Source organism: Ctenocephalides felis, unplaced genomic scaffold (assembly GCF_003426905.1).
Source record: "Ctenocephalides felis isolate EL2017-DRISC unplaced genomic scaffold, ASM342690v1 CF-g0.4_SCAFFOLD_03572, whole genome shotgun sequence".
Classification (NCBI taxonomy): Eukaryota; Metazoa; Arthropoda; class Insecta; order Siphonaptera; family Pulicidae; genus Ctenocephalides; species Ctenocephalides felis.
Window position 1 is genome coordinate 5,215,672 of NW_020539726.1, and position 8,414 is coordinate 5,224,085.

Genomic DNA, 8,414 nt, shown 5'->3' on the forward strand with positions numbered 1-8,414 from the left:
CAAATGTACAGATTTATTGACATTCCACATTGCATTTATTATAATCAAACATTATGACTATTCTGTCAAAATTTATATCTTTCCTTTCTATAACTTATTTAGTTACAAACTTTTGATGAAAAACTTTTCGATAACATTTTACTACTAAGCAAACCAGTTTCTCTATTTTCTGCGCTTACAACAATATTACCTGAAAATAAATAAGAATATGTTTTAAATGCAGAGACATATAATTATATTATAACAAGTATTGTCTTACCTTTTATAAATATGAAAGTGCAGTATGTCTTCACTCAAAAAGATTAGGTTATGTTATATTTTATTATGTTATATTTTATTATATTTCACGTAATATGTACAACTGATTTCTCAATGTGTTCAAACTCCTGATCAATATAAAAATCCTTAGTGAGAAAAATAAAATTATCTTGCATTTCTTACCATTTTTATTGAAAACTTGCAAATTTTGACATTTCGAATAGCTAGTTTCCGATTATTTATTAGAGATACTAATAATAATGTAGTTAGCAGTAATTATTCTAAAAATAAATAGCTATTAGTTACAATGCATAAACGCATAATTAAGTATTATACTCACCAATAGTAAAAAGAATTCGTCTATTAAAACTAAGGTTATGTTAGATATACATAACTTATTACTTAATCTATCCATCCTAAATCAAATCAGATGACGTAAAATTAAGTTGAACTTTCAAACCTTTGTATTTTAATCCAAAGTAACAACAAAGAAATGAAATATTGTATATTTTTCAGAGACAATGCTTACTAAACAATTGTTAACTAAACTTGTTTGTGGTATATATTTCGCACCAATGCACATTACACACATTAGAAAACAATGTACACTATAACACTATTACACATTACACATAACTGAAAATATTATTCGATTATTTCCAGCAACACTAGTATCTTAAAACATACTATAATTAACAATTTTGCATTAAAGGCTAAGGACGCCGTGTGACGCGCGGCGCTTCTTGTGGCATGCGTCATGCATAGAAGTTCATAGAAAGTTCTAGAATCCTATACCTGCAATACAAGATAGTGAGTTACTACAACAAGATTGTATATCTTGGTGGTGCAATGGCTAACGTTGCAGCGTTTTGATTTTGATTTTGGGGTTCAAATCCCAGTCCCTTTATTATTATTTTTTTATTTTATAATTGCATGAGTAAATACAATTAAAGTTTTCAATTAGTTTTATATATATCGGACAGTATTTAAAATAAATTACCCTGTAACATTTATAACTTTTTTATAATGAAAGGAAAACTGAATTTTTATACTATTCTCAACATTTGAGATTTTCATAAAGAAACCGTATAAAGTATTATACATCGTTAGAATCGTCTCAAAATTCTTAGTTTTTCTTCCACATATCACAACTTGGTATTTTAAACGGTTTGGCCTATAGGCGAGTTGCAGTGCCAAAATTCTAAAAAAATTGGAAAATTTCAAGAAAATTATATGAATACACATGTCGAATTATGTATCATTTTATTCGTAATTTTATTCTGCATTTTTCGTCTGAATAAACCTTTTAAGTATCCTTTACTGTTTAGATTGTAGCATAGGATATATGTGAATATATAGATCTTTGATCTCATTCCACTTCGACAAAATATTTAATTAGCAAATCAGATTTTTTCACAAAACAAACTTCTTTTTCGAGAAGTTAATTAAATAATAATACTTACAATATTGATGATAAAAAATATTACATCATATTTATTTTTCTAGAGAAGGACAATATTTATTAGCCGATGATAAAAAAATATTGCATCAATATTTATATTTTAGTTTGAGAACAATATTTATCAGCCGATGATAAGAAATATTGCATTAATATTTATATTTTAGTTTGAGGACAATATTTATCAGCAGATGATAAAAAATATTGCATCAATATTTATATTTTAGTTTGAGGACAATATTTATCAGCCCATGATAAAAAAATATTGCATCAATATTTCTATTTTATTTTGAGGACAATATTTATCAGCCGATGATAAAAAATATTGCATCAATATTTCTATTTTAGTTTGAGGACAATATTTATCAGTCGATGATAAAAAAATATTGCATCAATATTTATTCCTCTATTTGAGGACAATATTTATTAGCCGATGATAAAATATATTGCATCAATATTTCTATTTTAGTTTGAGACCAATATTGGACAAGGCCATTTATAGAGATTATTGCCTCAATATCGGCTGACGTTGGCCTGGTCGATTAGTTGACATCATCACAGAACCGACGTTCGCCGATATTTTTGCAATATAGGTAATCACGGCCACAGAAAACCGATATTGGTAATATATTGTACCGATATTAATTTCTACATGGGAAATTTATATATAAATATTCATTTTCGATTTTTTTTTAGATCACTATAACTTGTTCTGCGGGAAATTAACAAGAATTTTTACCATCTTCGAAAAATAATACCGATTCAAATGAAATTATACATCTGATCTTAATTATTAAAAAAATACTTTTAATTTGCACTAACAATTTACAGGTATATTTATGTTATAAATAAAATTAGCACGAATTTTAAGTCTGGTTTTGCGTTTTATTTTGTTAAAACTAACTAGAAGTCAAAAACTGGGTAATACCATATAGGGTAATATGAATACTTCTAGAAACTAGTAGAAGTTGAAATATATTTTTAAACTCGATATTTTTGTATTTAATTTTTTGTGCACATATTAAATCGTTTACGTTTACCTACGAAATTTGCTTTTTGATAGTTCATATGCTGAAATAATATATGTATCTATTTTAATGATTAAACACAAAAATCAGAGTATTTTTATATATAGGTAATCACAACTTTAACATTAAACTTTTTTACTATCCAATATTGTTTGAACCATTATCCTGACTAGATCTGATTATCCTACTAATAGAAATCATTTAATGCTATTAGCACCTTATCCAATAATTGTATTTAGACGAATAGTTTGTTTCAATTTTAAAAAATATACAATTATTTCTAGAAAGTAAGATATACTTTTAGAAATTGCAAAATATGTACATCAATAACTTTTCGCTTACTAATAAAATTGTGTCTCAGATAGTTTATATCTCAAGATAATTGTTTTATTTTCATAATAAAAACAACGTTTGAACATAAAAATTAAAAAATACTCTTTACAGATCAGCGTATTTTATTAACAATTGTTCGGACGTATTTTCATTTGAAAGTGAAAGTGACAATCTTTATGGTATTGAGTTTTACACGGGTTGGTTGCTACCCCTGGTAGAGGGAGTAGCGAATAGTTTGATAGGACTAATTGTTTTTACTTCTAAAAGTAAAGTTTGCAAAACAACATGTATAATTAATAACCAATAAATCTATCTTTTTTCATAATAACTCAGTATCAAATCAGTGAGTGTAATAAGAACTGCAACAAATGCATAATATATCAACAAATCACTGTTTAACGCAGTCCACAGCTACAAGTGTTAAATTAATACCAATCACCAGAGTTATCGAATGAGAGTTTTAATAAATTACATAACTACGTAACGCATATACGACAATCATAAGTTATAAACAACAAACTGTTGTATTCAAACGGTTATTCTGTCTATTGTTTTATTAGTAAAATTCATGTTATATCAATATGTAATATCGTATGTAGTTATATGCACACAAATTTATATAGACGAATAGTTAGTTTTAATTATAAGAAATCGGATAGAGAATACGCATATTTTTATAAAACGAATTTAATTTTTTAAGTTAAGAAAAACTTAGTCTTGCACATTAAAAACTTTTTGTTTACCAACAATGTTTGATCGCAAACAGTAGATATGCTAAATTAATAGTTTCATTAATGAAATTTAAAACTATGAACTGGTGTCTTCAAACGATTTTTCAAGCCTGCATCTCATTATTTTATTATTAAAATTAATTTTTACCAATTATGTCTTATTAACCCTCCGTCGGGCGCAGACGATCTGACAGATACAGGGATAACATTTTAGTTTGTTTTTTCATGATGTGAAGTCGTAGAGACCAGCAGATTTTAATAGCCTCTTTATTTTATGTCTACTATTCATTTTTCCACATTACATTGCCATTGAACTTCGCATATTTTACAGATATTCGGACTGTGCCCGACGGATGGGTAAGTTATTTGTAGATCAAATACAAATAAATGTAAACGAATAATTTGATTTATTAGTATATTATTTTATCCTGATTTAGTTCAGTAAACGTTTTAGTATGAGCATTTTTCCAAAAGCTAATGAATGTAATAAATCGTGGAAAATATATGTGCGCTTGAATCATTTTACAATAATATGAATTAAATTAATTTTAAAGGTAGTTAATGCTTGGTTAATTGTAAATACCATTCACATGTCACTGATTTTTGAGTGTAAACTAAATAAAAATTAAATAAACAGAGTGCGCGTAAGGTACACTCGCAATTGAAATAAAACTTTTTTGCAATTTTACAAGATGACACTTAAGTCAAAAATACTATTTCATACAAGAATTTAAAATATTGTTTATTGGATATAAGGTAACACTAGTAATACTTACTTTTAGAAATGTTAATAACTAAACTAATATTTCATAACAATAAATTCGGCGGGTTGTAAATAACTATAAACTTTATAACAGGCATCATACTTGTTACTTAGATTTCCAGTAGGTTTATGGTATTTTTATCATTGGTTTCTATGACAGTACAATTTAGTTCATTTCTTACAAATATCTCTATTCCTTTTTCTCTTATCTTTTCTCTGCAGTTGTGAATACCTCTAAAGTTTTCTGTCAATACTAAAATTTGACAATTTTAATTTTTATTCATAATTATTTTTAAATCATCTATTCTATTCCTTAAGCTTTTCCTATTGAAATATTTAATCTCTATTTTCTTGTTATTGCTATTTGGTGACGCCACTGACTATTACATGCGTCGATAATAATAATATAGTCGCCATCTCGGGGTTACAATATGTCACCCGATTTGTTCCTTTCTATCCAGATACCTGTCTCTTTCCTTCCAAAACTTTGACCTATGACTTCCGACACGTGGTCTATTCGTTTCGAGTTGATTTCGAGTTCACTTCGCTTCCAGTGCATTTTCAGTTCGGGTGCTATCTAGTTCCGTATTCAATTCGATTCCAGTGCGTTATCAGTACGCTTACAGCTTGCTTTCTTTCTTTGGTTCAGTTCGAGTTTCCTTCCGAGTCAGTCGAGTTAGAAGTTTTGTTGAGTTTCCTTTTATTGACCAAGTGAGGTCATTTTTTAGTTTGTTATTATCATCGAAGAAGAACGTTTAGTTTCCATATACAGTCCACGATTACCAGCCATCCGTGTGGTCTACTGATCGAATCAAGGCCACACCACATTTTGGTCCTTCGAGCCGGATCTCAATTAAGATTGAGAGTTTGCATGATATATTTGCATTTAACGGATATCGAGGTAAGATTATATTTCCAAGTTTCTTATAATCCTAAAAATGCCGCCCAAGAGTGCATCTGCCAGTGCTGAAGTCGCACGACTAATTTCCAAACGAGAAATGTATTTTTCCATTATACAGAAGACGTATGACTTGAGCAGAGATGTGGAAGATGCGTCAAGCAAGAAACAATTCTGTACAAACCTGATAATGTTAGATAACGTTCGAGAACAATTTATAAAACTTACGACGAAATTAATAAATTAAACTCGTTGGAAAATCCCAGTTTCGTACCGGATTATGCTGCCCTTCTATCCGTGGAACAATTATACGCGGAGATAAAATACATTGAAAAAACTATTTCTGATGTAAACAATACTTCCTCTTTGACAAAAAGTGAAGATTCCCCATATAAATTTATTTCCAAATCCCGTCTACCAACAATTGAAATACCCAAATTTGCGGGTGATTTCAAAAAATGGCCGCTATTTTACGAAACATTCAAAACCCTTATACATGAGAATCCCGAGATTGACATTATATCCAAATTTCATTATTTAATGGGCGCCTTAGAAGGCCCAGTAATGAAAATTTTCAATACTATCTTACCTACCGCCAATAATTATTTAATTTTATGGGAAGCATTGATAAACAAATACGAAAATAAACGTTATCTGGGCATTCACTATTTCAAACAGTTAATGTCTTTTAAAACTGTAAACTCATCACAGTTGCATAACTTTATCGAGAAATTTGACACTGCAGTACAAGCATTAAATCAATTAAATATTCCAGACCTGTATGATTTTTTACTAACATCGATCGCTCTATCCAAATTAGATACCAATTTACAGGAAAATTTGAAAATTATTTTCAGGGCGAATATCCTTCCTATAAAGAATTATTACAATTCATAAATAAAGTGCAAAAAGGTCAAAGTTATATTTATGATCTGCGCGAAAAGGTTTCGAAAACCCACATTTCTCATTCGTTGATAACCAGCAATGTCAAATCGCTTCAATGTTACTTATGCAACAAAAGTCATAATATTTTTAAATGCTCGCAATTTCTAGAATTAAATATCAATGACAGATGGTCAGCAATTAAGAGACTGAATCTTTGTTCGAATTGCCTGGGTCATAAACGTAACAGTCCGTGTCATTCTAAGAAAACATGTCTGTATTGCAATACCAAACATCATACTTTGTTACATTCAAATAATTGTGTTGACAATACGAAACAATTTTCAACAGATATTCATTCCAAAAATTCGAAACAAAAAATTTCCGATTCCAATCCAAGTAATACTTTATGCGTTGTAAATGGATTAGATTTATCACATCATATAAATCTTATGCCGACCGCAACTGTTTATGTTTTGGCAACAGGTATTAAAACTAGTCCGTTACGTGTCATTATTGATACCGCAAGCGATCGCAACTATGTGACTGAGTCATTTTGTAAATCCGCTCAACTTGAGATAACACCGATCGAGGCTCAAGTCATTTCTATAGGTAACTCTTCGCAAAAAATTACGGGCATGGCAAATTTTATTATTATGTCGAATGATTGTTCCTTTCAAATGTCTGTATGTGCCTATGTAATACATGAAATTGTCAAACCACAACCGACCATTAAAATTCCATTCGATTCCATTAATAAATTTTTATCTTTACAACTGGCGGATAATAAATTTTTCATTCCTCAAACTGTTAATGGAATCTTGGGTTGTGATGTATTTAATGCTATTATTATGTCAAATCACATAAAAACCGTCGATTCACCTATCGCATTGGATACAAAATTGGGTTATGTAATAATGGGATCTCTTCCAAACGTTGCATCGCCTGATTCAAGTTCGACAAATCTATGCACGATTGAACATGATTCCTTATCTAAACAAATGAAAACATTTTTTGAGTTAGAAGATGTACCTGACATGATTGTGTCGGAAAACGATTATTGCGAACAGTTTTATACGTCCACCACAGTACGGAATTTCGATGGACGTTACGTGGTCGCATTACCATTTCGTGACAACGTTAATGTAAATTTTCAAAAATCATATGAACTCGCGCATAAGCGTTATTGTATTTTAGAACAAAAATTTCGGAAATCTTTTGAATTCTATAAACAATATTCAAAAGTAATTCAAGATTATTTACAACAAAAACACATGTCATTTTTAGGCCATGTAAATGATTCCGCAGCCAATGAAGGGTATTATATTCCACATTTTGCCGTGATTAAAGACAGCTCATCCACACCGTTACGAATTGTATTTGATGCATCAGCAAAGAATGCTGAATTTCCTTCCCTGAATGCCAACCTATTTTCCGGGCCAAAGCTACAGTCTAACATTATCACAATTCTTCTTAACTTTCGTTTTGGCGAAATTGCGTTAACGGCCGATATTAAACAGATGTACAGAAATATATTAATTCGTGATCAAGATAGACGATTTCAAAGGATACTTTGGAGATTTTCTCCGGAAGATCCCCTCGGCATTTATGAATTAAACACTGTCACGTTTGGTATTACGTCATCTCCTTTTCATGCGTTACGCACTATTAAACAACTAGCTAAAGATGAGAGCAAAAATTACCCCTTAGCCACTGATATAATTCAAAATGATATTTATATCGACGACGTGGTTACTAGTGCAGACACCGTCGAAATCGCAAAACAACTTTACGTTCAATTGTCGAGTTTGTTCCGTTCCGCGTGTTTTGAACTAGCGAAGTGGGCTTCGAATGATCGTCTAATGTATAAACAATTTGAATCACACCATAAAACACAAATTAATTTTTCACAAACAATCTCTGAATTTGATACTTCCGTTAAAGTATTGGGATTGAGATGGGATCCAATTCAAGATTGTTTTAAATTTAATATCAACCTTCTCCATCAAAATTGGACAAAACGTCATATATTATCCACCATTGCTCGTATTTGGGATCCCTT